This window comes from Desmodus rotundus, chromosome 3, assembly GCF_022682495.2.
Source record: "Desmodus rotundus isolate HL8 chromosome 3, HLdesRot8A.1, whole genome shotgun sequence".
NCBI classification, from domain to species: Eukaryota; Metazoa; Chordata; class Mammalia; order Chiroptera; family Phyllostomidae; genus Desmodus; species Desmodus rotundus.
In genome coordinates this window covers 161,350,608-161,377,683 of record NC_071389.1, presented here as the reverse complement: position 1 = coordinate 161,377,683, position 27,076 = coordinate 161,350,608, and the positions used below count along the sequence as shown (strand labels likewise).

The following is a 27,076-nucleotide window of genomic DNA, read 5'->3' as shown; positions in this document are numbered from 1 at the left end:
AAAGGGCTGAATGTAATTTTAGGACTGTATAAATGTAACTGCTCCTTAACTAGGGGCAAGGAGCTCGGTGCTGCCGCTGGGTAGAAACGGGGTGCCAGGCCGGATAAAACAAGGTGGAGGGCCAGATTCGGCCTTGTGTTTGCCACCTGTGCTCTAAGTACTTATCTCAATTGCTGTATTTAACATGCAGCTGATCAAAAGAGGGAGAAGCATTTAGAGACTGTGGGCCACACTTTGGGTGACACTGATCAAGCTGACCAATTTCAAAGAGCATAAGTATTAGGGACATTGATGCTGCTTGTCAATAGGCAATAGGTATGAGTTTTATTTCTTTCAGGGCATTTATCTTGGTTAAAGCTGTCACTTATGCCTGGATTATGACCGTACTCAGTGGGCAATCCAAAGGCATGTATTTCTTAGAACAAAAGAGTAACTGCCATTGAGAGCAAGAGTTAGATATCTAGAGAGAATAAAATCTCAAGCTTTGACCCGTAAACTGTAATTTTAACAACCCAATTTCCCCCTTTAGCTGCTTTTAAACTGTAACTTTTTGTGTTAAGAAAAATGGCCTTCCCTGTAAAGCACTAAGTAAAACCCAGTTGCTGACACCCACAAAGAAAGCAGAAACCTACAGCTTCACACCATGGCCAGGCTACCGTGAACAAAATGTTAAATGTCAAATAAGCCCTGGCTGGGTAGCTCAGTTGGTTAGCAGTGGTCCGCAAACATTTTGGCATCAGGAACCACTTTTGTGAAAGACAATTCTTCCACAGATGGGATGGAGGCTGGGGGGAAGACAGGAGGCAGAGCTCAGTTGGTAAAGCAAGCAAAGCCTCTCTCGCTCCACTGCATCAGAGCTCATGAAGTGATGCAAGTAAAGCTTTGCTCACTCACCCCTGCTCAACTCTTGCTGCGCGACCCAGTTCCTAACAGGCCATGGACTGGTACCAGTGCACAGCCTGGGGTTTGGGGATGCCTGGGTTAGAGTGTTGTCCCAGTATGCCAAGGTTGCAGGTTCCATCTCCAGTCAGGGCACACATAAGAACTGATCAATGAATCAATCAATAAGTGGAACAACAAATCAACATCAATCTCTCTCTCTCAAATCAATACATTAAAAACAATTTTTAAATGCCAAATAAGATGCAGTCTGTACCCTCAGGTATCTTAACCTAGAAAGACAGATATGGGAACAAATGATGACAAAGTAATTAAATAAATGTTATGACAGAGACATGTATAAACATGGTCTCAAATATAATGTATACATCCTTGATTCCCAATTCATAATTCCTGAACCAAAAATTTGCTCATCTTCTCTGCTCAATTTCTATGCTTGGATGTCTAAAGGCATCCAAGGTTTCCAGTCAAGATGGCACTGTAGGTAAATGCAGTATTTGCCTCCTCTTACAACCACATCAAAATTACAACTAAACTACAGGAGAGCTTTCATTCAGAACCACCTGAAATCTAGCTGAACCCAAGTTCTACAACTAAGGAAGGTAAAGAAAAAAAAAGCCACATGCAGACTGGTAGGAGTGGCAGAGACCAGAATGGGCTGATCCCACACCCACATGTGGCAGAGAAAAGTCAGGAGAGAGATCTCAGCTGTGGAGGTCCCTCCTGAGAAGCCAGGGATCCCATGCAGGACCCAAGATTCTAGTGCCAGGAAAAGAAGTATCCATAACTTTCGGCTGTAAAAACCAGCAAGGATTGTGGCTGAGTGAGCGAAGGGCTTCTGGAGTCTTAAAGGGCCTGCATTCAGACTTACTGGGACTCACGCCCTCTGAGCTCCCGTGCTGGGACAGCAACTCAAAAGCACCAGGGACATACAGGGAGGAACTGAACCATTTGGCATCAGTGTGAGAGCTGGAGGGTCAGCTTTCTCCCAGAAATAAGTGCTGGCAGAGGCCACTGTTCCTTTGATGAGCCTTTCCCCCCTAGAGCCAGCAGGTGGGCACCATATCTGAGTCTCCATCAACCTAGCTAAGGCTGTTCACCCACCCTGGTGAGTCCCTGAGACCCTGACCCACAAAGCTGAGGCCCACCCAAGCTGTTTCCAGTGGCTTTTCTATATGAAGGGGCTGTCTTGGTTCATACTTCAGGCTTTCCTAAAATCTTTCAGACAAGTAGCGTCTAATCTTAGCATACCCCATATCTTTCAATAACTGGCCCCAGGCCCAGCACTAGCAGCAGCCATCCTTGGTTCACAGCCTGGCCTCTCCTGGGAACCTCCAAGCCCGGCACAAGTTGCAGCAATCTGCAGGTCACTTTGTAGCTCATGCAGGAAGGATCCTGGCAGAACAAAAGTGGCAGCTGACCTTGGCCTGCACCAATCTCCCTGGAGACCCCAGACCTAGCACACCCAGTAGACAGCTTCAGACCATTTCAAAGCACCACTCAAACACCCCGACAAGTGACAAGTTCACTCACGGAGTAAACTCGGGCACAAAGCCACACTGAGCCTCCACAGTGGTCCCAGGCAGTCCTCAAAGCTGAATGAACTGGGGGTAAATCCATCCTATTCATGTGCCAATAGCAATCAAGGCTCCACTACAACAGGAGGGTACACACAGCCCTCATGGAAGGGGATGGTGGTGGGGTTGGTGCACATGGAGTGCCCAGCTCCTGCGAACAGGGAGGCTGTGCCACTTGGACCCTAGAGGATACCTAGTCTATTAGGCCACTCTACTGAAGCCCAGGATATGGGACAGCTCTACCTAATATATGGAAACAAACACAGGGAAGTAGCCTAAACAAGGAGACAAAAAAACGGGTCCTAAGAGAAAGAACAAGAAAAAGAACTAGATGAAATGGAGGCAAACGAACTAAGACATACATAATTCAAAACAATGGTTATAAGGATGCTCAAAGAACTTAGAACTTCAACAGCATAAAAAAAAAGAACACAGAAACCATAAAGAAGAACCAGTCAGAAATGAAGAATACACTACATGAAATGGAGAATAATTTACAAGGAATAACCAGTAAGGAAGATAAAGTCAAGAATCAAATCAGTAATTGAAAATACATGGAAGCAAAAAACACCTGATCAGAACAGCAAAAAGAAAAAAGAACCCCCCCTCAAAAAAAAGAGGATAGCTTAAGGGACCTTTGGGACAACTTCAAGTATACCACCATTCTCATAATGTGGGTGCCAGAAGGACAAGAGAGAAAGCAAGAAATTGAAAACCTATTTGAAAATATGATGACAGAAAACGTCCCTACCCAGGTGAAGAAAATAGACGTACAAGTCCAAGAAATGCAGAGTTTCAAACAAAATGAACCCATACCAAGAGGCGCACACCAAGACACATCATAATTAAAATGGCAAAGATTAAAAACAAAGAGAGAATCTTAAAAGCAACAAGAGAAAAGCAGTCAGTTACATGCAAGGGAGCTCCCATAAGACTGTCAGAGCTAATTTCTCAACAGAAACTTTGTAGGCCAGAAGGGATTGGCAAGAAATATTCAATGTAATGAAAAGCAAGGACCTACAACCACAAATACTCTACCCAGCAAAGCTATTATTTAGATGGAAGGACATATAAAGACATTCCCAGACAAGGAAAAGCTAAAGGAATTGATCACCACCAAACCAGCATTGCAGAAAATGTTAAGAAGAATAAAAAATATGAACAATAAAATCTCAATAAGTGCATATCTATCAACAACTGAATCCAAATGACAAAAAAAATGAAAAAGCAGAACAGAAAGGGACTCATAGATACAAAGAACATTTTGACGGCTATCAGATGGGACAGGGGCTTGGGAGCTGGGTGTAAAATGTGAAGGGATTAAGAGGTACAGATTGGTGGTTACAGAATGGTCATGGGGATTAAAGTACAGCATAGGGAATATAGTAAACAGTATTGTAACAACTATGCATGGTATAGATGGGTATGAGATTTTGGGGGATGACCAGTTAGTAAGCTATATAATGTCTAGTCACTGTGGTAAATACCTGAAATTAATATAATATTGTATATGAACTATAATCAAAAAATAAAAAAATAATTAAAAAATAATGGTATCTCAAATTAAGTGTGTCCAAAGCACACTTAACTTCACCGACCCCCCCAATAAAAATAGTAATTTCCTTCTTCCACTGTCTCTCTCAATTAATGACTACCACATCCTTAAGATACTTAAGCCAAAACCTCAGGTCATCTTAGTTCTGCTAATCATCTTATACCCCATTTCCAGTGCATTAGTAAATACTGTCAACTGTACGCTATACCACTTCTCGCCCCCACCCCATGGCAATCACCGAGGCTTTGGCCTCTTGTTTCGGGATTACGGTAGTCCTCCATTTACTACGTGTTTTCAGTTACCTGCAGGCAACCTCCGTCTGAAAATATTAAATCAAATTCCAGAAATAAACTATTAATAAGTCTTTAATTGTGTGTCATTCTGGGTATCATGATGCAATCTCATGCCTCCTCATTCCATTTGCTGGGATGTGAATCAGCCCCTCGCCCAGTGTCTCCCCACTGCAGACAACACCTGCCCCGGCCCCATGAGTCACTCAGCAGCCATCTTGGTTATCATCTTGGTGTAGTTTAAGTTTTTTGGTGCTTGTGTTCAAGTAACCCTTATTTAGTTAATAATAATTGCCCCAAAGCACAAGAGTTTCGATGTCGACAATTTTTATACCCCTAAAAGAAGTCGTAAAGTACTTCCTTTGTGAAAAGGTGAACAGTCTCTAACTAGGAAAAACAATAAATGCTGACTTTGCTGAGATCTACAAAAAGAACCCATCTTTCATCTGTGAAATTGTGAAGAAATAAAAAGAAATTCTTATTAGTTTTCCCATCAAATCTCAAACTACAAAGTTATGGCCACAGCACATGGAAAATGCTTAGTTAAGACGGAGAAGGCATTAAACTTGTGGGTGGAGGACACGAACAGGAAACGTGTTCCTCCTGGTGGCAGTAGGTTACACCAGAAAGCACTGAACCTGGACAAAGACTTCAGCAAGGGATCCCCTAAAATGCGTGACACCAAGCCATTTACTGCAAGTAAGGAATAGGTTTGGGCTGAAAAACATAAAAATTATGGAAGAGAGAGAGACACACAGAGAGACAGAGAGTGAGTACCCAAGCACACATTCACATAACTTTCATTATATATAGCATATTGTTGTAATTGTTCTAATTTATTTTTAGTTACCATTGGTAATCTCTTACTATGCATAATTTACAAATTAAATTTCATCACCAGTGTGTATTACAGGAAAAACATAGTACACACAGTACAGGGTTTGGCACTACCCTCGGTTTCAGGCGTCCACTGGAGTCCTGGAATGTACCCTCCATGATAAGGAGGGACTACTGTATTCCGATAGCCTCTATTTTAACAAACCTGATTCCACCAGTGACTTGCACCAGTCTATTCTGAAAACAGGTGACAATGAGCCTTTCTAAACCCAAGTTGGTTGTGACAGTCCCCCGCTCATAACCCTCCAGGGGCTCTCCTTCTCATTCAGAATAAATGTCTAAATCCCTAGAGCCCCTACAAAATCTGCTCTTTTCACCTTACCTCCTAAAACTCCATACTGGAACGGGTATCTGCACGGCTCACTCTCCTCACTTATTTTAGCCTTTTGAACGCATGCCATCTTTCTGACCTTCCTGGACCAACCCATAAAAAAGTGCCACTTCCTTGTCCCCGTCTTCTACCACTCTTTATCTGCTCACTAACTTTTATCACCACTTGCCATTCCTATGTCTGGTCACTTCTCCTCATTCGAAAGAAAATTCTGTGAAGGCTTCCTTTCGTTCACTGCTCAATCTTCAGCACCCAGATCCTGCTCTGCTGGCGATGGGGAGTGTCAGGGACGGATTTATACGAAACAGATGACACTGAAAGTAGGTCTTGAAAAAAGACTCAGGCTTGTCTGACATGAAAAGGGCTAAAAATATCATTGCCATATGCACAGCATTTTCCACAAAAATCTGGAAACATAACAATACACTTAACTTTCCAGCTGAGAGACTCCCCAGGAAAGAAGTGATTTCTCAGGATCCAGAAAAGGATGAAGGCATGAATTAATGATAAGAAAATTGCCATGGTTCTCATGAAATTTTACAGATAAGAAGTCACTGTAAAATACATTTGGCTTCTGAATAATGTAAATGTGCTCCCAGTAATCTGTTTTATTATTGCCTCTTTTGTTTTTTTGCCACAAGAGTTCAATTTTATTCTCCTAGAGTTTTCCCTACATGATGGGACTATAGCTCTGAATATAAAAAAGAAACCAAGGAGAAGAAAATAGTATTCAACATTCAGAGTTCTTTAGAGGTGCTTCTATTCTGCTGACACCTATGGTCATGCATTCCTGAATTATATTTCCCAAATGTTACCTCTCTTTTTACTATCGGAAATTGTCTTATACATATTTATTTTCTTGCTTACTCCTTATCTTCTTCCCCTTAGAAAGTGAATTCCTTCTAACAGAGCAGATGCTTATCTATCATACGCTTTCTAAGTGCCAAGCATACACAGCACCCGATAAATGCTCAGTAAATGAATAAAATTCAAATAATAAGTAAATGAATATTTTTACACAGGGAGTTAAGACTTCGACTTCCAGCACCTCTTTTAACAATGCATTTCCCCCTATGAATTCTTCTCCTAAACATTATCAGAAGTACAAGTAGTACTATGTCCACACTTGCGTTTCTGGTTCTACCAGATTCTGAGAACTGCTAGCATCTTCGCACACATTGGAGAGACACAGAGTCTGGGAAATGGCTGCTCTAATGACACTGTGCTAGGAGAAGCAATGCGACAGAAATCAAAGGGATTCCTCCAACCCTGGTTCCAGGGATACAACAACTCACGGAAGTGAGCACGGGCAGCTCTGCTTGGGAAACTTCCATGTGACAGCATCCATACTTAATGTATTCATTGTATGGTCACAGTTCAGAAAACTTAAGCAATGCAAACTGTCTCTAAAATAAAAGTTTTAGTAAATGCAAAAATATCAGCGCCGCTCAAATTTCCAATCACTCTGTCTCTCCCCTCTCCCAGTCACACACACACACACTCAAATTAGTCTCAATTTCATTACATTTACAAACCTAGGAACCAGGTTTGCAATTTCTCTGTTTTTTATCACTGCAGCATCCCTCCCTCTCCCATTGCATCTTATGCTGCTCACCCTCAAAATTCATTTGTTTACGCATTCATTTAGTTATATATTTCATAAGCAGCTATTAGCATCATATAAACAACTTGCTCTGTGTTTATAATACTGTGAAATAATGTTCCACTGGCTAATGAAGGAACTCCAGCCACTGATTCCCTGCCAAGCATTACAGGTAGTTATCAAGAGTGCCTTCTGCATGGGTCCAGTCAGCTGCCAGGTGGACCCTTCTTCTCTCCTCTGGTTCAGGTCCCCTCCGGCAATGACGGCTTCCTTACAGGCTATGTGAATATAAGGCCCACCTCCCCTCTCACCTTCACCCACACACCATGCACTGCTAATAAACAAGGTCACGAACGCTCCCACTCCTGAGGTAGAGGCCAGACAAGCCAGATGCACTAGAGGCTCAGTGATGGTCACTGTTTTAGACAAAGCTGTGATCTGCACCGCAACGGCTGCTTCTGTCTCCTTTAAAAATCAGACGCAGAGTAACAGTGGTACACCGTACTCAGATCTTGTGTGTCAGAGGAACAACAATGCCGAGAGAACGCTTGGGCTTACCCAATCAGGATATGTGAGCTCTAAAGGGCCGGCAGCTTTTAATTTTTCCACCAAAAACAAAAATAAAGCAACTACCAACTACTATCACCATTTCATAAAGAAAACACTTTAAAAAGTAGTAAGAATATGATGTTAGTATAAGGAGCAGTTTGGCACATTAGGCAACATTATACCACACGTGAAAAAATAATAGCATGGTGAGTGGGACATTGCTTTTACTGCCCTGTACTGATGCTGTGAATAGGATCCAAAGTTGTGGTGGACCAAGGGGCAATTACGTAGCCTATATTCTAAAGGGAGTGTCCACGTGAAAAGGGATTGGTGCTCTTCACATCCCAAGCCGATAGATAAGGAATCAAGAAAGTCATCCATGAAAATAAAAGGCACGGGCATGAAAGAGAGAGACCAACATCCTAATGGACATACGAGGTATCGCTGCTGGTCTGCCTCCTGTGTCTCCTTGAGTAGGAAGGAAAGAGAACTGGAGAGTAAAGGCAGGAGTGGGAGTGGAGAATGGGAGGAGCAGCCTGCACAACTATCATTGATCAGAGCAACAATGCCACTTTTAGCTCATCTATGATGAGGGACAAGCTTTAACTCAGATTATGAAACTGAAGTTTTAAGTCAGATACACACAGAAAAATTGGGAACAGATTTTGAGAACTCTGCTTTCCTATGAGAAATAAGAGCTCTCTATAAAGCACAGCTGGGCTCAGTGAGCAGAAAAAAGTAAAAACTTTTATGTCTGAAACCTGTGAACTTAAAGACCATATAATGAACCAGATATAAAATACTTCGTTTGCTAAGCTGGCTGCAAGCCAAGGAAAACTTCAATGGATCAGCCCTGGCCCATCACATGGCTTTTAGCAAAGACCTGATCTAGTCCTTGATGCAGGAGAAAAGCGGCTCTCCGCTCACACTTAAGGACCCACATAATTACGCTATGTTTTCTAACATTCTTTTTTTCACTCTGGATACTCCATGAATAACACCAGTTTCCCCTGGTAAATACTAGACTCATTAGCAAACTCAATACTGAGCAGGAAAATAATAGACTAATATTTTTACAGAGATCGTAGGGAGAAAGACGCAGCAGGCTGGCTAATTCCCACCAGCCCACCTTTCACTGAGCCTAGCCATTTTTTTAATCCACACTTCATCTCTCCTTGCATTTTCCTCATGATCTTTTTGCCACTTGCCTGCATCTCTCTGTGATTTTCTTCTCACCATCTTTCCTAGGGTCAATTTCAGCAAACGGCAGAGTGACAGTTAAGAAAGAAAGAGACATCACTTCAGATTCTTGTCATCCAAAAGCCAGTATTTTCTAATAGATATGTTTTAGAATTATTAACAGGTAAAGGTCATTATATTTAATGCTCTAGACCACCAAAATTAAGTGATATGATTGAATGAATAAAAATATAATATATAAAAATATAAAATCATAGTCTTTAATTTAAACACGCTAAAACCGACAACATCAAATTACTATCAATTTCTCATAAAGAGAAACTGGGGGTGGGCTGTTGCTATTTTTCTTTGCTTAAACGTAATAAAATTTATCATTTAGTTCACAAAGCATTTTTCAAATTCACAGACGTGTGTACAAATATAGTTACCTACACATTTATTTCTAATACACAGGTGGGGCAAAAGTGGGTTTATAGTGGTTCATATAGAAAAAACACAATAATTAGTAAATGATAAGAATAACTTCTGTGTTTCCCATATGCACAGTTGTAAACCTACTTCTGCCCGCCCTGTATTTCCAGTACCTCACCCTCCTTTCCTTTAAGGAAACAAAACAAAACAAAACCACCTGCATCTAATATTTAACAATAATGAACAAGTATTTGGGCATCCATGAAGAAGGGCCTTATAATAAAAAACATCTTAATTCTCAAATATAAAACAGAATTTCATCTTCTTATTCCAGTAACCACTATTTCAAGATATACATAATACCTATTAAAAATATTAGCACAAAGGAAAATTTCCAATAATTTGACTTTGTTTTATCTTCACTACTCAATTTTTCATTCTCATCTTTTATAGTTATCCTTTTTAGAGGCTAATAAACGAAAAGGCAAGTTTTTAGTAGAAACCATGAAGAGAAAATGTAGTCTGGGTACCATTTCTCAGATGCTTTTGAGAAATGCAGAGCAGGTCCCTGATGGCTTTCCTTCTGCATCCTCCACATGTGAGTCAGTTGCTAGGAAACGTGCAAGACAGGGATTCAGTATGAGGTCTGAGGAACAATGAGCTAGCTTAATACTTATCTAAATACTAACACACCACCTCCATAAACTGTTGTCTACCTTAGGAAGCTGAAGATTATTACAGGGGATGTTTTTCTAGAGGCACAGATTTCAGGTCTCATCCTTAACTACTATAAACAGATTCTGGTATTCATTGAAATAAGAAGTAACAGCTGTAGACACCTTAATTTTTTTTTCCTCAGCCAGAAGTTTCACGCAGTCTGCTACCCACATTTCAAGCTGTATTTTGATATTGCTGCACAGTGCATGCATGCACACACACACAACAGACAAGAAGGAAAACCTCCCACATATCACCACTACCACAGTAAAATACTTGCCGCATAATTACCAGAAGAGCAAAGGAAGGGACTAGAAACAACTGAAGGGTGCACACACACACACACACACGCTCACACACATGTCAAATGCATTTCTCATTCTCAGGGCTCAGTCTACCTGGGTCCAAGAAACAGAAAAAGAACTCTGGATGTGGCCTTCAAAAACATGGGATCCATGAATTCACTGTGCTAATGTCAACAGGTTTTTGCAAGGATGGGATGAGATATGCATGTACAAGCATTTAAAATTGTATAGCACCATACGTAGGAAGAGGGAAAATTGGCCATTCCAGTGAATAGGCATAGGAACGGGACTCAATTTTTAAAAATCAAAATTAAGTCAACTAAAAATCATTAATGGATGAAGGGGTTTTGGTTTTTTCCAAAAAAACCTTCCCATATAAATTAGACTGTTCCACTAAAATTCACATTAAAGCAGTAACTGGTGAATTAGTAATATGGAAAAGCAATGATTAAAACAAAAAAAACCCACAAAAATTTACCTTGTGCACGTCCTTTAAAAAGATATGAATCTGTTGCATTAATTCTTCCAGAAACTTAAAGTACAAAAATATATAAAACTAGGAAAGATGTAACAATAAGCTTTTAAATGGGCTAGTTCAAATACTGTCTCTGCCTATTCCATGCTAAAAGTAGCTTTGCTGTCACTTCTACCTTCAAAATAATGAATTTACAAACTGTAAAATCTGTGAACCACTATTGAATTGAAATTGAAACTAAATACACAGGCAGATTATGGGGTCTTTTTAAGGTGTTTCTTACAGTCCTGGGGGCTGACGCATATACTGGGAGTGTCAAGCACCCAGAATCTGGGGGACTCCATGTATCAGTTCACCAAGGCCACCGCATGGAAATCCCACAGACTGGATGGCCTATACAACAGAGATTTATTTTCTTACAGTTCTGGAGGCCAGAAGTCCAAGGTCAAGTTGTCAGCAGGTTAGGCTTCTCTAAAGGCCTGTCCTTGGCTTGTAGATGGCCATCTTCTTGCTGCGTCCTCACATGGTCTTTCCTCTGCACAGCACCCTTGCTGGCTCTTCCTCTTCTGATGAGGACATCAGTCATAGGGGTCCACCCCTATGACTTCATTGACTCTCAATTACCTCTGTAAAGGTCCTTTCCCCAAGTATGTCACATTCTAAAGTACTAGGGGTTAGGAGTTTAACATAAGAATCTTGGAGGGACACAATTTAGTCCACAGCAATCCATTTCTACTTGATCTCAGTGGAACACTAAGCACTAAGAAATGCTGAATGAGTGGCCAGCCCCACACAGAGGCTGCAAGACATTCCCCAGTCCAGGTCCTCAGAGGAAACAGTAAGGGAGGGCATGGGTATTCGGGAGAAATCATGTTAACACATAAATATCAACATAGCTGAGGAAACAGAATTCTTTTGGACTCACCAACTAAAGGAAAAACACTGGTATGTTCTGCTGTTTTCAGAAAGTTTCCCCATCTCTACTAAGTTCAGCATTTATTCAAGCTGGGCCTTCAACTAAAGTGCATTGTTAAAATCTGAACTGGTAGCAAAAACACGGGATGGGACATAAATAACAAGCCGTTATGTGATGACTTTGCAAATTATCTTTCAAGAGGAGGTATTTAAAAAAAATCACTAAAAATAGTTCCGGAATATTTCTAAAGTTGATTTGAAATAAAGAGGCAAGTGACCACTCTTAGCTTGTGCTGTAATCTCATCTTTAAAAATAACATCAGAGAACACTGCCTCACACAAAAGTAATATCTTAGGTTTCTAATATTTTTACCACCCTGCAATATTTTTTCATTTCTCCCTCATAATAACTCTGTGAGGAAGATAAGGCAGAGAAAGATGAGGAAAAAGAACCCGAGTGAAGTTACATGACATGCCCAAGGTCCCAAACAAATTACCAAGGGAATCACAATGAGAACGCAGGTCTTCTGGCCTCTGCGTTAGCACTCTTTATTTGGGGACTTAATGACCCTGAGGGCACTGAACCTACAGTCTTGCATAATTCACTTTAGCACCACCGATGTCAAAGGCTGTAAATAAAATGTTATTTGCCAAAATTCTGCACATAATCACAAAATGAATTTAACCTCAAATAGACATAATTCTGACCACTTCTCCAAAACCTATAACATCTTGAAGGTCAACCATCTTAAATTTCAGGAGCAACATTTTTGTTGAGAATTTATTTCACTAAGCCAAATAACTCGGTAAATATAATGAAAGTTCAAAAAAAAAAATTCCCACAATTAATGGCAAAATTTAACCTAGTAACTAGACGATTTTATTAACCAGATGATCTTATTAATCTACCACACATTTTCACTAGGCTTTAACATTTCTTCAGCTAACTGAAAGGAGGGGAATGACTGAACCATTAACTGATCAGGTTAAAGAAACTAAGCTTACTTACCCTGAAGGGAAAACCAACTATCTGAATATCAACTACAATAAAACTTGTCTTATTAAGTACTTAATATATGCCAGGTTAAGTGATTTTTGCAGATTCTTTTGCTCAATCCTCACAACTACTCTATGATGGGGACTATTTCATACCCATTTTACAAATAAAGAGATGGCACTGAGTTTAAATAATGTACCCAATAAGCCATATTGAAAATGTGGCTAAGCTACAATTCACTCCCAGCAATGTTTAACTCCAAAGCCTGTACTATTTTTCACTCTAAAGCCTTGATTCTGAACACAAAGAACAATGACAGTGCCTATCACAACTAAAAATAGGCAAAGAAATGGACCTATAGAGCAAAAAAGTAAATAAAATTTCTAAATAGTGTATACTAATAAACATAAACTCAATAAAATTATGAAATATCCTCTAAGAGTCTTTTTCAGAAAGAACAAATTATTCCCATCCATTCATTCTCTCATTAAACAAAATTGTTGAGCATAGGCCACGAACCAGAAACTCCCCCAGGTCCTTCACCCTATGGAGGTCCTAGCTGATCTGAGAGATACAAACTCTTTTCTTAAGTAATGTTATATATATTGGGTGCACAGATTCAAGGTCATGACTAGCTTAAGCGTTATATGCATATGCACACAATATACGGCCTCAGAGACATGGACCAGACACATAACAACTTTTTGATAGTCAGGCTTTATTCAAGGGTAAACTTTGTACTACCTAAGTAATAATGAAGGTAAATTTTATGGCATGTAAAGTTTATCTTGATAAAAAAGCCTTTAAACGAGGATGAATGAATTTTATATTCTTCAGAATTTTAATAAAAATATTTTTGAAAGTGACCTTTAAGCATAACATGAAAGAGAAAATTAAATTTACATTATTTTAAGGAATTTGTTGATGAGCCAACCCACTAGAGCTATGTGTCCTCCATATGGACCAATAGATCAAATCGGACCTTATATTTCAATACCAGTTAAAGCTGAACTTCTTCCCAATAATTGATACTTTTTTTTAAATCAAATGAGCATCTTATATGTAATAAATGATCATGCTGTCCCCCTTTTCCCTGGCTGTATTTTTTATACGGTGACATTTAAATTTATTTATATCAACCTTACTACATAAGTACACACAAGAATTTAAAGAAGCTTTTAGAATAACATAAACCAAATACAAATAACACAAAAAATAAGTGATGAAGCATCAGTTAGAGACCCTGGTTCTCGCTTAAGTCCTGTGACTAAGTTATTCAGTAGGTTAGCAATACTTGTGGAAGAAAGATGAAACTGCTAAGAGCTTATAAAATTATATAAGGTAGTACATAAAGTCATAATCAAATATTATGTTAGTGACCTTCCAATTATGCCCATGCAAAGGACATTACTGTCCTTTTATACAACTCATTCAGAGATATTAAATAGTGTGTTCTTCCACCCTGGCTGGTGTGACTCAGTGGACTGAGCACCAGACTATGAAGCAAAGGGTCTCCCATTGAATTCCCAGGCAGGGCACACGCCTGGGTTGCAGGCCAGGTCCCCAGTAGAGGGCACGTGAGGGGCGACCACACATTGATGTTTTTCTCCCTCTCTTTCTTCTCTCTTCCCCTCTCTTTAAAAGTAAATATTTAAAATAAATAAATAGTGTGCTCTTCTAAGGTGATCCCCTCTCAAGGGGGCCAACTAGTGTCCTTCCAACACCCCCCACCCCCAGAAACATAGCAACTTGGGATAAAATCTGGCATGCCCAAGGTCTGTGAGAGGAAGGGGATGTTTCCTTTTGACCTTTGACTGCCTACATAGATGCCTACGTCCTCTTATCTCCCCACCTGCATGTTGAAGTTGTCAGCCTTCTTGACGTGGTCCAGAGGCACTGATGTGCAGCGGGTTGCTCAGTCATTAACTGTGACTTTCCCACCAATGGTGAAAACCGTACCCACAGCCTTGGTCATGGTGGACATTTCGGTCATGAGGGTGTGGCTGTCGACACAGTGACATGAGTAGACAAGAGGACCTCCTGGTGTAAGGAGACCTTCTGCAACACGTTTCACTGAGGACATGTCTCTCAATGTTGCTAACCTCATCTGAGAGGTCTGTCAGGCCCCGCCAGGGTCTTATTCTGGGTCTGAGGAAGAAATGGAGCAAGAGGGGAAGGCGTCAAGGGACAGACACCTTTGTCATATTTCTCTCTTTTTAACAAATGAATAAGTGAACATGTTTTTTGAGTCCAAAATATAAAAATAATTTTTTAAATGTTATATGGATCATTGATCTAACTCAAAGGAATGTTTCAATGCCTACAGTTCATTAAGATGTTCTTATTAACATCAAATTTTATCATCACATTGTGCTTAACAAGTGCTGAGAATAGAGACACAATGTGAAAAACTATTAATGATGCTCAGTATTTTGCATTTTTCTACCTATTTTGAGGCTCTAGCTATAGATTCATGTCTTCATATAGGATTTAAATTCAGTAAATACTGCAATGTATGGATAGAAATAAAACATTTCTAAGGTCTATTTATTGTACCACCTGAATGCTCAGTTTTTCAGTAAACTATACAACAAAAAACAAAGCAAAGCAAACACAAAAGCTGCGTTTTTACCAGACAACTGAAAATGCCTACTTTGCAACCCTCTTGTTCACATACACTCGCTTCACCTACCCTCCCTCAGGTCATGCTACTTCGTCAAAATGAGACATTTTCAGGAAGAACCCTATTTTGAACAATTTAAAAACCAAAACATCTTCAATTTGAAACAATGTATGGAATAATGGCCATTTTTTGCTTTATACCATTTTATTAATCAACACTCACAAATACCCATTTCATACCAAATAAAATATACTTGGGATGAGTCTCCACTATTAATTTTCAGCTGGAATACTTGAAATAACTGTTGACTTTAAATACACAGTTGACATTTTTATTTATGTACCCCATCTTACAAATCATGATGGTTCTTAACATGGAATGAGATCGTCAAAAGGAAATGTGTTAACAATTTCAGGAATAAAATTTCTGGAGCCTTCTGCAGTAATAAACTGCTAAGCAAAGGAAGTTAGAATTTTTTTATTCTGTGCAGCAATAATTATTACAGTTTTTTGTGACATGCAAAGTAAATATTTCCTTATTTTACCATTTTATATATGAGAGTAATATTTGTTTGGAAACTGGGTAGGTGGGGCATTATATTTTAAAAACAAGTTAAGTCTAGTGCTTTTTAAATTAGTGAATCTATCAGTCTAACAGGTAATTTAAGATTCTATTAAAATGCCACCTAATTATTTATCAATCGTAACTCAGAGCAACATCAAATGAGACAGTGGTAATGAATTACAATTCCCAGGACACTGTTCCATACTCTTCTGATAATAAAAACAATTAACTAACCCAAAATCAACTCAGAAGACTGCACTTTACAATGAACAATTTCAATTTCAGGTTATAACGCAAACCACCACTGTACCGTCAGATGAAAAGACTTTCTATAAGGTGGATATTTGGGTTCAAAATGTTTTTCATGGCTCACAGTACAGTGATTCTGAAATTGTTCTTCAAAGATGGCCACCTGACTTACTACAAGTCATAACTGATTCATTCGTCTGCAACTTCTCCTATCAGTATTTGTCTAGTTCGTATTTACTGAAGGCTGCAGCCACCAAGGACAAAATGAAAAGTACCTTGAAAAAACTGACTGTTTTCCCAAAACTGGATGCCTCAACATAAACTGAATCAACTAGAACTGTGGTGATACACTGTGAACATTTAAAAACCTACATAATGACTTAACATATGGAAAAAAGTCATTTCTCTATATTAGAAGTCCACAGAACAAAATAATACACTACATGAGAGCCCAATCTGCACTGTAAAGTATGATTACTCATAACACAAACTATGGAGCAATAATTTAGATCTGCGATTTGCAGGTGAGAGAGGGAAGCTCACTTAATGGGCACATCGGTCACAGGCTCACTGCTCTGCCCTGTTCCCCACCTTTGTCTTCTCCGCTAGTGAAGAATGACAGAATCATAATGGAAATGGGACAGACATAATGTCTGAAAACCACTGACCCAGAAATGGAAATTTATATACACTTCACCATAGGTATATATTTATGAATTAAAACAGTTACATAACCAAGAATAAACCTGATTTTTCAAAAAGCGATACCTATAAGGGGAGCTTATGAATTACGCTAGCCTTAACTCCCACTTCAAACAGAATAGTGTATGAATTACTCTATTTAACAACTAGGATCTTAGATAAACGTCAGTGTATATGATTTTTAATGCACTGCTAGGTTCCCAATAAAGTAATGGATATCTCCAAGGATCAAGAAAAGGAAGAGATGAGAAGAAACAGTTAACCACATAATGAATGGGAGCTGATAGCAAGAACCAAATTTCAAAGTCAGAGCTATCCTGCAGGCAAACACCCGTAAGAATTCTTGAATCCTTATGTCTAGGGTTGGTTGGCATGGTGCCTTGGGCATGCCACCCAGTGGAGTAGCTAATTCTGAGACACCTACTAAGGTGGGTTATTGAAGGGTCTAACAACACCCCAAATCCCTAATATGCCCTAACTTCCAATATAAAACTGCAAATCCTCTTCAAAGACAAGAAACTCTCAATGAGTACTGGTTTTTAAAGACATGCATTGAATGTATAATTCACTGAGTACTTACAAAGAAATTTTTCTCAGTATCTCATATAATATCACACAACAAAAAAATGAAAATAATTATTTGTTTTGTAGATGAGAAAACTGAAACACAGACAGTTTATGGAACTTATCCAAAGACACAAAGCTACTCATTGGTGGAGGAGAGACGAACGCCCAGGCAGCACCATTCCGAAGCAATGTCCTTATCTACCACCTTATTGTGCTGCAGTGCTTGTGCAGACAGTAATTGCAACAACCGTTGTCATGGGATTACTGTGTGCCTGGCATTGTTGCAAGCCATTTAGATGCATTAAGTAGTTTAATTCTCACACCAACCCACCGAAGCTGACGGATGAGGGAACAGCCAATCACACTGTTGAACTATCTATAAACTCGGTTCCTCAAGCAAGATAAAGCGAATCACTGAATCAAACGTCTACTTTCTTTTTCAACAGAGCAGACACGAGTCTGAAGCGTGTACACTGGCTTGACCTAAGTCATACCCAAACTCTGAGAAGTCTTAGAATCAGTCCGGCTTCCAGAAGATGAATTAGGTAAATGGTAAAAAACCTTCCAGGGGTGTCCAACCTTTTGGTGTTTCTGGGCCACATGGAAAGAAGAGTTGTCTCGGGCCACACATTAAATACACAAACAGTAATGAAAACTGATGAGCAAAAAAAAAAAAGGTTTGAAGTAAATTTACAATTTTGTGATGGGCCACATTCATAGCCACACTGGCCACATGCGGCCCACGGGCTAGACACCCCTACTAGGCCTTTCAATGGAATTCAAAACACAAGTTAAGCTGCAAGGTTTTATATGTCAAGCCCCAAGACTGGTCCTTTACAAACTATATTTCATTTAATCTTCACAACAATTTATTATTGAAGAGCTTCTTGCTGAAAAAACAATCTTGTCATTTTTAACATATTAACCTTCCATCTACTCTTTCCCTGTTAATTGTCAATATAAAGATTATCTGCTAACTGATAAGGTAACTAATATCTACCTTGGGGCACCCACAAAGGCGTAAGTGCAAGATTCTTCAAATATATTTTATAGGATACAGAGCAACTGCTCTAAAATATGTGCAGTTGATATAGTATGATTCTACATTATCTTCTCTCAAAGGAAATTTTACATAGCTAATTGTATTAACAACAGACTGAGTGTGAAACAGTGAATATCAATTTTAAAAGAGAAACCCTCTCTACCCAAATCTATCTTGCTTATTACAGAAGTAATCTGTAGTTATACAAAAAGAAATTAGTGGCAATTTTATAGCTGAATAAGGAGGTTTTATCTTCTTTTCTCTTTCGCTTTTTTTCCAAAGTGCCAACTTTTCCCACTTCACATCCATCAGAATGACTAACAGCAAATATCAAGTATTGGTGAGGATGCGGAGAAGGTGGAACCCTGTGTACTGTTGGTGGCGATGTAAAATGGAATAGCCACTATGGAAAACTGTATGGAAATCCACCAAAAAAATTAAACAGAATTATCACATGACCCAGACACACATGTCTGTTCATTTACTTTCTTTCTTTTTCACTAAATGCGACAAGCATAAGAATTTCTTGAACTACTGAACCACTCTGTCCATACTACGTGCCTGGGAAGTGGTCAGTGTGCAGGTACATAGGTGTGTGCCAGGAGCAGGGAGCCGCCATTTGCTCATTTTGCTGTTAGATACACAGAGGATGGATTACTGGTAATTTTCTTAAAAATTTTTTTTCAAATTCCTGTAGTTAAGTATATATTACTTTCAAAATATGAAAATTGTAAACACAGTGCCTTATCTATAGTCGAAAGTGAATAAATAATTCAGAAATCAATGAAATTGCAAGTATAAATGTCCTAAAAGCTTGGTGAGTTCTTTTAAATATTTGGAAAAAATAGAGAAGCATACAAAATTAACTCTGATTGTCTACCACAAAACGATTTTATCTACAATTATGGCTGATAGCAATTGAAAGTTTTTTAAAGGTCTTTAAAATGAATCATTCCTCTAGAAACTAGACTCACATAACCTTTGAATGTGGTGAAAAAGAATAGCTGTATACAGCATGTTGAAGAGTGTATATGGTTCAAATGAGAGCTTTGCTTTGAATTTTTAGCTCCACTACTTCCTAACAGGGCGACCTTTGGGAAAGTTCCTTAGCTTCTCTACCAATTTTTATGGCAATGAAATGAGAATAATATTGTCAAATTCTTAGACTGTAAGAATTAAAGGAAAACGGGCACAAAACTTCACATATAGGAGCCATTAAACGTAAGTGATGATATAATTCTTCAAATGAAAAAACACTATCCAAATAAGGAAGATGCAGGCAATCAGCCCCAAAGTTTTCCACCATGCAAAGGCGCCTTCTCTGGATTACATCTATAATACACAATGGGTTTTACAGGGACTCTAGATTTTATATCTGAGCATTTTTCACTTCTGAGGTAATTAAATACCATCCAAAGGTCCAAAGTGTTAAACCAGTGTAGGTATAATTCTGCCAGAATTAATTACTTAAAACATTTCATAGAAGTATTTTAATTAAAAAAAGTATTAATATTTGAGACTGAGCAAAGTAACACACCTGCTAAAATCATTCCTTACGAGATTTTATTGTCTGAAACTTTGTTACTAATAATAGACGCAAGAGAGGAGCCAAGAGAATTTTACTAAGGCATCGGAAGCAGGGAACACTGTAAAGGAAGCTCCAGAGTAAAAAAATATTAAATATTAAGAGCATGGAGAAACACATTGACTAATCCATCATATCATAAAGTTACAGCTAAGATACTTCAATTCCTAAAATGTTATGACTCTGTGACTTTTGTCTTACATACTATGTAATTTAGAAAGACTCTACCACTAAAACAAATGAACGAAGCTAACGCTGTAATGCTATGAGGCAGATGGTCTGCAATTCTCCTTCTAGTGACCTCGCCCAGAGAAAACCATGTACAAGTGCTCAAGAAAACATCTTTCATTATAGTACCGATACATAACAATGTACTGTCCATTAATAGAGGAACAAACAAATAAAATCTGGCATAGCCATACCTGAAACATCATACAGCAGCTAAAAGGAATGAACTAGATTTATAGAAGAGCTAATTCAAATTGATGTAACTTAACTGCATAAAGCAAACAAGTAACTAAACAATACACCAGTACTGTTTATGCAGTATGACACCACAACTATAAAAAACCTGTGTGTGTGTGTGTGTGTGTGTGTGTAAGGATTCCAAGTCCGTATCAGATGGGCAAAGAGAAATTTAGTTTTATCTGTAATGTTCTAAAGTTTTAAAGGGAAGCTGTATTTATATACTACTTGTTAAAACTATTGGGTTGGCCAAAAAGTTTGTTTGGCTTTTTCCTTAAGATGGCTGTAGCGGCTCTTGGCAGTCTTTAACTTCATTTGAAACAATTTTCTTAGATAGTATGGTGACAGCTGTCATTTCAAGCATGCATTTTTAAGAGGCGAAAGATTTATATGATATGAAGAGAAACCAGAGTATTAGCATGCATTTTTTTAAAAAAACATCAAAATTAGTGAATTTTGTGTAGCCATTTTAATATCGAGGATGGAAGAAAATATGCAACATTTTTGGCATATTATGCTTTATTATTTCAAAAAAGTAAAAACGCAACCAACACACACACACAAGATTTGTGTGGTGTGTGGAGAAGGTACTGTGATTAATTGAATGGGTCGAAAGTGGTTTGCGAAGTTTCATGCTGGAGATTTCTCTGTGGACAATACTCCACAGTCGGGTAGACCAGTTGGAGTTGACAGCAATCAAGTCAAGACATTAATTGAGACCAATCAACATTATACCATGGGGGAGATAGTCAACATATTCAAAATATCCAAATCAATAAAATTATTGGTGAAAATGAAAAATGTGTCTTTTACCTTACAGAAAAAACTAAATGGACTTTTTGGCCAATACTTTAAAAAAGAGCTTAATGTATTCGATCAGAAAGGTTAAATTCTTTATTTTCTTTAATAGTCAAATGAGATGCTTATGTCTATAAATTGTCAGACAACAATGACAACTGATGTAAAATAAAACATTATAACATCTTTTAAAATGTTAACAGAAAGTACCAACAGTTGGTTCACATTAAAAAGGAATCCACGTTTTCAAATCCAATTCCAGGACATGAATCCTAACAAGATAGTAACAAGTTAAAAGCCAACGTGAAAATCACAGACTGACAGACGTCTCTTACCTCAATTCAAACAGTATTTTGAATTAAGTAATCTGACTATACTTATGGTCACACTATTTATTTATACCTGTTCAAGTCTAAAAGAATGTGACACATTGCCTCTAGTTTACACAGGCCCATGGGAAATTCAAGGAAGAAAATATATGAACTAAAAAGGAAGCAAATAGCTCCCGAGCACGTCAGTCCTGCATCTGGAAGAGACAGACCTTCTGCTGATGTTCACGGGATCAAAAATGAAGGAAATAGCTTCTTAAGATGTAAGGAGGTGTTAAGTCTGAAAAATTATTTACAGACATCACTGAGCTCAGAGTTGCTTGGCTCTAGAAGTGACAAACGCAAAATATCTAATTATATCCCTTTTCTTTGTTTTTCACCAGAAAATACAGTATAAGCCCTGCTGCCTGACACATTGGTTATTAGGAAAAGTCACGTAAAGTTACCTTGCAAATCAAATAATTTATATCATTCTCAAATATATCAATGTCATTCATGCTACAATATTGTGATGGAAAATGAGGCCTTTCTCTGAGCATGAATCAGCTGGCTAAAGTATTGTTTTTCTTCCAAAAACCACAGATGTAATTGTCTGAAATCTCCATAGAGAACAGTGAAAACTTAAAACAGTTATGCTAATTCAACAGAGAATCTGATTTTAATGATTCTCTCCTAAATCTTTTACATTCATTTTGCCTACAGTTAATTCAAGAGCAATCTTCTTTAGTGACACCTTTATTGAATCTCTCCAAAGCACTCAGAATTTCATGGAAATCTCTCTCCGTGTAATTACTTTTCTTTCCCTAAATTCCTGCGACAGATTACATTACATAATTACAGCAGCCAGCGCAATGCCATGAACAGATTCAGGAAAACACCTAAACAACTTGGTACACCGAGAACCTGACAGCTGATAGCAGAATACGAGCTCATCCTGAACGTCATCCACCTCCTGTGAACAGGGCGTGATTTACGGAAGCTTCTAAGAGGGTTGGGTGCCCAGCAGTTCACTGGATAAATGGGAGAAGTGGAAGTGCCTTAGGACAGCCTCTCTGTACTGCACCTCATGCAAATGTTAGATTACATTGAGTAACCACCAGATGTGTTCTTCAGTCTGCATACAATAAGGAATACAACCCCTGAAGACCCAGGTTGCACCCGCTGGTTTCACCAACACTGAATAACTTCCCTGTGCCAGAACCAGGTGTAGGGAGACAAATAATGAGTTATGCAGAGTATCTTAGCCTCAGCAATGTTGAAATTTGAGGCCAAAAAAAAGTGATGGCTGTCCTGAGCACTTGTAGCTTTAAACATCCCGCTACCCACTAGATGCCAGTCTCACCTTCCCCTGAGCTGAGACAACTGTAACTGTCTCCAGACATGCTAAATATCCACTAGGGGGCAAAATCGCTCCTGGTTGCAAACCTTGAAGCTACGGTGGACCAGGAACTTTCTGTGTCTAGAAAACTGTGTTGGGACTCATACAAGTTCCAATGTTGGCATCAAATATATTTGTGGCCTTGTATGAAATTCAGAGAGGTAACCTGTCAACAGCCAGAGCAGGCTACATAATTCACAGGGTGGATGGCAAAATGAAAATGTGGGACCCTTATTCAAACACTATTAAGAATTTCAACACAGCAGAGCATTAAACACAGCACAGGGTCCTAAGTTCAGGGCCCTGAGCAACTACAGAAGGTGCATGGCCAGGAAGTCAGCCCTAACAAGGGTACCTGGTCAAGGGCTTCCCGTGCTCTTTCCACTAAACTCAGACTCACATTAATATCTATTACATCCCAGTGAATCAAGAGGTTTTAATATTTCAGGTCTCTAATTTGTCCTTTCCCCCCAGGACTCTACTTTCTTTCTTTCTCACACTTTTTCACTAATATTCTCTATACTTAGCAAAAATGTTGGACATAATAGTGAGTTAACTTCTCACCTCATTTTTTCAAAACCCATGTTTTTCAACACAAACCTACTAAATTAGATTGACATTTCAAATTATAAGACGATGAAATCACTCGTTTTATTGGAAACAAAAAAAGAGTTTATTACAGTTTATTAATAGCATCTGTCTCCTGTCTTTGAAGGCTAGAGAAGACATCAATGATATTCTTTTGCCATCTGGGAACAGCTCCTCTTTTCTCAAAAATTATCTTTGGCAGTGAATTAATTCTTTAAATTATCCTTGCATTTGGCAAGTGTTTTGACTCCATCTGTGGAAATTAGCCTTGTTTCTGATATGATGAAGAAGATATAATCACTTACTATAAAATGTCAAAATATGTGTTGCTTAAAGATGTGAGGTGCAAGTCTATTGCCTGTGAGTGACCGCTATGACCCTAAACATCTAGCTTCAATATCATCAGCTTGGTCTTACCTGCTGAAGACCATCAGGACACAACTTGACTCCGCCTTTTATTTCCTTTCCTTTGTCTTTTATTTTTTTAACATTATCCCCGAGGTAAACAAGCAAGTATCTATGATACCTACGATATCTATGCCACAGATAAGGTTGCTTCCAAAACATTATGTGGTTAGTTGGTTAGTACTTTGGTTCAGTAGTGTTCAAAACAAGAAAATCGAAAGCTTCCCGACAAGTGTTTGGAATCCAATTTTACCATCGCAGAATAAAAAAGTGCCATAGGAAGTCACACATCAGCAGTCAGAGACAGTGCACCTCCAAAACGGGGACTAAATGACAATGCTATAAGAGGCACTCGCCAGAGAACATTTGACAGGTGTCACTTCCAATTCTTTGCTTTTTGGTTTCTAAGTTCAAAAGAGATGTTTAGAAAAATCCCCTCTAAAGATATTTCTATGATCCTTCGGACATAAGGAGAAACTAACAAAAATGCAGTGGCAGTTACAATAAGAAATGTTTTTAAAATTTGTATAATCAAAAGATATATATAAAGGGTAGCTTTTAAGAAACCATTTGCAAAGAGGCCCAAATCATCAAGTGGTGTTACTAAATAATGGTGGGGGAGGAGCAAAATGAACTGTTTTCTGCAAAGGATGGTCTAAAATTTATAGTGGACTATAAAAGATGAATTAATGCTCTTTAAGAGCAGAGGATCTTGTTTACCACCCTCTTCCCCACACCTAGAATGTTGGAGGCAATCGAGATATTCATTGAGTGAATGAAATAGGTTATCACCTCCATTAAGGAGAGGAAAAAAAACAGGTGTTTTTCATGAAATATAGCAGAATAAATTGGCACAGAGTAGATTAAAATATGACCTCTCGTTCCTTATATAAAACCTACTTTTAAAAATGCAAAAGGTGCCCTGGCTGGTGTGGCTCAGTTGGTTGGAGAGTTGTTGCAGTAACCAAAAGGTTGCAGGTTTGATCCCTGGTCTGGGCAATTAACGGATCCCCTATCCAGCTACATATGTGAGGCAACCGATTGATGTTTCTTTCTCCCCCCTTCTTCTCACTGTAAAAGCAATGAAAACCTGTCCTTGGGTAAGGATAAAAAAATCTTTTTAAATGCAAAAGGTGCACAAGTTAATTACTTTTAGCACACACTTGGTTACTTGTTGGTAAGCTAAACCTCAATAGTAATGGTTCTTTTACAGTTTATAATGTGCCAGGCACTGTTCGCACAGCTTTACACATTAAATCATGCAATCTTCAAAGTAATTTTTTGAGACAGTGGAAACTAGCACAGGGAGGTCTGTTTCTAGAGAGGTCTGCCTGTTTACTATGCCACACATTTAAAGAGAACTACAGGAACACAAAACCTCTATCGCAGAAAACACTGCTTTCCTGTTTTACTCATAATAAGAATGTCACAATTACACAAATCTAGGACTAAACTACACTCTTTTTTTTATTGCCAATAAAGTTTAAGGTTATTCTATGCCAAAGTTTATAGCAAATAAGATTAATGGTTTGTTTATCAAAATAGGGGAAGGGTTGAAGATCCTTTTGCTTGTTTTTTTTATTAAGGTCGACTTCCTTTGCTTCTTTTAACAAATCTTTTAAACAGTCCTTCCTACACTCTCCCAAAATGAATTATTGCAAGAATTTGTACATTTTATCCTCAGCTCTGATTCCCAGAGGCTATTTTTCATTGCAGCTTATTCTCTGAACGGGACCACTATAAACAAATGCTGAGGCAACCCCAGAACCCTCTGGTACTTTCCAAGACGTACACCGTGTGCTATCAGCAGGGCCTCCTGCTTGGTCTCTGCTCGGTCTCAGATCTACAGTCTTAGGGCGACTGCTTAACCTTGTATGTGCAGGGTGCTTAACAAAAGAGAGTACTATATGGGAATATGACATTTAAAGAAAATATCTTCATTTTTTAGGCTTTAACTACAGAATTAAGAAAACCAGTGTGGATTTTCCTAAAATAGCTACAATGGTAGCTGCACCTTCCAAATATTTCTCTCTTAATAATTACTATGTAACTACTCAGAGCCACCATCAGTCCCCACAGGTGTGAAAGCAGACAGCTCTCTAGACATAAAACAATGAATCTGTTAGGCAACATCTATGTCAAAACTGGTAGAAACCACGGCAAAGAATGAGTCTTAAGAGATTGAGCAGAAGATAAAGCTGCTAATTCAACAATAATTTCCCATAGTTGTCAGGAATTTTTATATCTTACTACTACCACCTTCTGAGTTAGTTATTATCTTCATCTTAGAGATAAGAAAATTGGGTTCAGAGATATTAACTAACTTACCCAAAGTCACACAGCATCACAGCCAGGCCTCAAACTCACTCAAGCTTGTCTTCTTACAAAAGTGATCCTATATTATATAAGACTCATTATCCTAAACCTATAAAAGTAAGCCACTAAGACATTTTATATATATAAAAACATATTTTATATATATAAAAATATATATGTATATATATATATATATGTATTTTGTATAAAGCATGTATTTGTCCACTTTACCCAACACCCTTTATTGAGGAGGTTGTCTTTTTTCCCCATTGTGTGTTCTTGCCTCCTCTGTCATAGATTAATCAACCATATGGGTGTGGGTTTATTTCTGGGCTGTCTATTCCATTCTGTTTATCTATGTGTCTATTTTTATACCAGTTCCATATTGTTTTGATTACTAAAGCCTTATAGTATATTTTGAAATCAGCATGTGATACACTTTTGTTCTGTTTAAAACATTTTATTGGCTACTAGGGGTCTTCTGTGGTTCCATATAAACTTTAGGATTATTTGTCCTAGTACTGTGAAAAATGCCCTTGGTATTTTGATAGGAATTGAAGTGAACCTGTAGACTGGTTTAGATAGTATGAACACTGTAACTACATTAATTCTTCCAAACCTGAGCACGATATGTCCTTCCATTTATTTGGGTCAGCTTCAATGTCTTCATCAACATCTTAGAATTTTCAGGGTACAGGTATTTCATCTTCTTGGTTAAATTTATTCCTAGGTATTTTATGCTT

General features: G+C 38.4%; 1 protein-coding gene and 1 non-coding gene across 2 annotated transcripts in view; one reads left to right on the top strand and one right to left on the bottom strand.

The window, feature by feature from the left end:
* SLC2A13 (solute carrier family 2 member 13) overlaps nucleotides 1-27,076 on the bottom strand; it is a 280,975-nt gene that overhangs the window by 180,327 nt on the left and 73,572 nt on the right. The window lies entirely within an intron of this gene.
* On the top strand, nucleotides 14,398-14,548 carry LOC112318725 (small nucleolar RNA SNORA67). The gene has a single exon (XR_002976247.1). It is a non-coding gene; the product is annotated as a small nucleolar RNA SNORA67 (small nucleolar RNA).